The sequence below is a fragment of the Elephantulus edwardii genome, unplaced genomic scaffold (genome assembly GCF_000299155.1).
Source record: "Elephantulus edwardii isolate Elephantulus edwardi_28Jun2011 unplaced genomic scaffold, EleEdw1.0 scaffold00943, whole genome shotgun sequence".
Taxonomy (NCBI): domain Eukaryota; kingdom Metazoa; phylum Chordata; class Mammalia; order Macroscelidea; family Macroscelididae; genus Elephantulus; species Elephantulus edwardii.
The window spans coordinates 5203-9737 of NW_006400693.1; the positions used below are offsets into that span (position 1 = coordinate 5203).

The 4535-nt window shown below is 40.3% G+C and overlaps 1 pseudogene; it reads right to left on the minus strand.

Moving 5' to 3' along the window:
- Positions 1 to 385: 385 nt before the first annotated feature.
- On the minus strand, positions 386 to 1692 carry LOC102845848 (annotated as a pseudogene).
- Positions 1693 to 4535: the final 2843 nt, after the last annotated feature.

The following is a 4535-nucleotide window of genomic DNA, read 5'->3' on the forward strand; positions in this document are numbered from 1 at the left end:
AATCTTGTAAAATTTTTCTTTCTATTTTAACATCAATTTATTATCAGTGTCTCAGACACAATTTAATCTTAAAGCTTTACAGGCCCCCCTCAAATAATTTTTTTTTCTCATTTTCTGATAGTCCTCCCATTGAGGCTCTGGTTTTGCCCTGATTTAGAGTCCATAAACTTTATCAGACCATCCATACTCATGGACTTGAATCTAGTGGCCTAGTGATAAGAAGCTGTGCTGCAGTCCCAAAGGCACACAGTTAAAATCCACCAGCTGCTCTGATGGAGAAATATGGACTAACTCCTCTTGTGCAATTTATTGCCTTTGAAAACCCACTGGAAGGTCAGGTATGGGTTGGTTCTGACTTGACAGCATATAACAAAACAATAACAACAAGGATAGCCTAGGGCTTGGCTCCAGATGATCTGTGCCAGTTCTTCAGGTGTCACTGCCCGCCCAAACAGGACTATGAGGTGATTTATCTCCATCATGCCATACTACTGGAGCAGCATCCTATGTTGGTCCAGGGATTCTTGGCTTTGCCCTTAGAGGACACTGGGCACAGTCTTATACAGCTATGCAACCAACTTAAGTAAGTGATCATTAAGAAAGTGTTTTAGAGCAAACTCACTGACAGGTATATTACAGAACAGTTTTCCTTACTATCTTCCTTACTACTGCATGGCCATTGCCTGGGACAACCCTTTCCAAGTTGAGTGTGTTCCAGATATAGTCTCGTAGCTTCTCATCTGAAACATCTTTGCCCACTTCCTGCTGTAGTTGTGTCAGCCAGACAAGTACTTCCTGATTTGCCAGTCCACTTAAGGGCCCTGTTAGCCCATTCATGGCAACCGCAAAGGACAAGTAGGGGTCTGAAAGGGTATTTCCTACCAAATGATTCGTGTGTGTATTTACACTGCAAACCCTCACAATCACTGTAAATGGTGAAGTGTAAGTGAAAGGGTTCAGTATACGAGAATCAGTATAGCATAACATGCTGGTGACATTTGGGACCAGTTCAGATTAGTGTCGATGTCCCTGAAATGGCTGCCCTCTTAGTAGAGGTTTCTACAGCTCTTTGCTATGACACAAGTGGTTTTGCAATGTGATTCATACAGTCTCCTGATCAACTCTCAGTAAGTAGCTGGTTCCGTTGATACCCTCTGCATACGCTTGGGCAAAGTTACTTTCACTCTTGAGGACTGCAATGAGCTGAGACACGAGATGTGAATTGGTAGGAAGTTGTCCAACATGATGACCACACGGGAAGGAAGAGCTGCCTTCTCCTGCCACTCCTTTGAGAGCTAAGATATCTGCTCCTCTCTTGGGATCTGTCTAGTTACCAGCAGACAAAATAAGCTCTCAGGAAGGGTTTCTTCTACACCTTAACCTTGGTGAGCAGTTTCTAGTACTCAAGAACAATATAGCCTTGGAAACGGATGCATTCATCAGGATCAAGAAATGATGCTTCATATCTCAGTTCCTCTCATACCACCATACATTGTGTCCACAGTGATTTGGTCCCCCACTGTCATGCCGTGTTGTTGACTGAGGTGTTGTTTCTGGTCTGCTCCCTGGGTATCAGGCCAGTTAATAGGTCTTTCAAATTAGTGGAGGAAGCACTGGCATGACACTCAGCAAGAACAAGCAAGATGCATTCTTGGCCCCAAAGAGCCAGGCAGCTTCAATGAGTAGAGTCATGACAGGTGCATTTGGGGATCTGATGGAGAGAGAAGGAGGAGAGAGAGCTTTGCCAGGAATGGGAACGCCCGCTGCTACTCCAGAGCCCCTGCAGGACTGGTATTGTTGCTCTTTAGCACTTTGAAGAGCTCCGCAACAACAAATTTTTCCAAAGCAACATGTCTTCACTTTGTTGTTGTCGTTGATTGCCTTCGAGTCAAGCACAACTCGTATGAACGAAAGGCTTGAAGCCCCTCTACAACTATCGACATTTATCAAAGTTCATGGGGTTTCTGGAGACATGTTATTTAGGACGTGGATATCACTCCTGCTTCCATGTGTAATTATAGATTCAAGTACCACTACCACCACCAGCAGCAGCACTTAGGGGACAAATATTTTCCTTTCTGAAGAATCTTCTCATCCAGTTGGTACTCTGAACATATGCATTTATAAGCGTATTCAGAATATGATTCATGTTCTTATGACTTATGCCTTTTGTGACTCACTGTATATTTAAAAGGAATTAATATACATTTTACTTTATATCATTAATTCCAATTGGTTAATACAATTAATTACAATGTCTCCTCAAACACATATTGCCTACATCAATACTCCAAATATCCTACCTATTTACTAATCTTGTTCCCTTCTCATCTCTGTTATCCCTCTCTGATTGGTTCTGTGTGTACACTACTCCTTGGCTGTTAAAAAATACCAACCAATCAAGGACAAATACTGCATGGTGCCACTGCTTGTAAAAAGGGACTGATATCAGGGTTGGGGTAATACAGAAAAACTGGATATATTGTGTATACTGCACTGAAACAGATGAGGGACTGAATAATTTAAAAGCGATGTATGATAGGGTATTATGGTTATGACAAGAGTCCACAATTGCATAGTGGAATGTACTTGGAGCGGTGGGAGGGTTGCGGGGGGATTGTGTACCAGCAAGGGAGTTTTTCTTTTACTTTTCAAAGAGAGGAGCAAACTGGGGTGGGGGGAAGGGCTGGGAGGGAGAGAAGTGCAGCAAAGAATGAATGGAAACCCAAAATCTCTGTAAATGTTCATTAAAATTATTAAAATAAAAAAATTAATAAAAAATACTTACCATAAAAAATACCAACTCAATCACGCATATTTTGTTCCATATAATTATTAACAGAATACATAATGTTTAATTTTCCATTCCTTCCACATTGTCTTTCCCTTCACCTATTCCAATAAAGCGTTCATTGTCTATCTATTTTATACTCCCCTGTGCCTACCCCAATAACCACACCAGATTGATTCCCTCCATATATAAACCTTTCTGAGTTTGTTTTTTTTTAATAACCATGGTCTTATACAGTGTTTGTCCTTTCGTGACTTACTTATTTCTCATTACTCATTTCTCATTATTCATTTCATGCAATGCATCTGAAAGTTAGACAAGGAATGACAGACTGACAGAGAATTGATGCCTTTGAGCTGTCGTGTTGGAGAAGAGTACCGACTATCCCATGGACTGCCAAAAGAAGAAACAAACATGGCTTGGAGAAAGTGCAACCAGGATTCTCCTTAGAGGTAAGATGACAAAGTTTTGTCTCACATACTTTGGGTATATTGATAGGAGAGGCTAGTCCTTGGAAAAAGGCATCATACTTAGAAAGGTGGAGGGTCAGGGATAGAGAGAAAGACCCTCAATAAGATGGACTGACACAGTGACTATAAGAATGGCTTCAAGTATGCCAGGAAAAAATGATGAGGATGGTATAGGATAAGGCAGGGTTCATATTGGTTGCTCATACGGTCTCTTTGAGTAATATTGGCGTTGATAACACTGAACAAGAACAACAATGTCCTTTTGTAGTAGCACCTTATATATGAAGCTTTAGAGAAGCCATTGTATATGTTAGCACTAGAGAAGCCATTTTATTCTGACACCCATTTTAAGAAATGTATACCTCAATAATTTTTGCAATAACATGTGTTGATAAGTTTTTATGTTATAGTACAAGCTGACCCAACTTGGTTACCACTCCCTAACTACATCCTACATCTGTCCTGGAGCCTGGACACCTATGAGAAGTCAGAAACAATAATGACTCCGGAATGTGAAGAAATCTCAACTGCCCACCCTAAGGAACTTTGTGAAACCCTCATGCTCAATCTCTGCACATAAATCTGATCCTTGTCTCGAGATCAGAACAGTTTAAGCAATAGCTCACGTTCACGTGCTTAAAAAAGAACTTTGTTGATCTCCAAAATCAGCAGAGTGTTTAGAATCTCACATTTCTGCCATAACACTCTAGACTCGCTCATATTGTGTAGTGTTTTCTGAGTTCTTCATTGTTTTACAGTGCTGCACAGTATTTTATTGTGTTCATTTATTTGTTCATTGATAGGTTTTTAGGTTGTTTTCATCATTTTGCTATTGTGAATGAGGCTGCAATAAACATGGGTGTGTGTCAAAGCTTTAATTTCTTTAGGGTATATTCCTAGTAGTGGAACAGCTGGGTCAAATGGTTCTTCTTTTTTCAATGTTTTGGCGTAGGTGTGTCAGAGACAATAAGATCCGTACAGGATAAAGCAGGGTAGGGCTGTTGTGATAGCACATATCAACAACAAACAACAATCAACAGTGTATAAGCATTCCAATCTTATCACATTCTTGCCAGAATTTGTTATGTGATGTACTTTTGAACTCTATTATTATCTCTGATGAGATGGTATCTCATTATTGTTTTGATTTGTGTCTAATAGGGCAAGGTGCCGATCTGTTGCTCAAAGGCTTGCTTTGAGTTGTAGCACTTAACAACAACAAAATCTAGGGATTTTGAGCATTTCATTACACTTCTTTTGGTCTCTTGAATGCC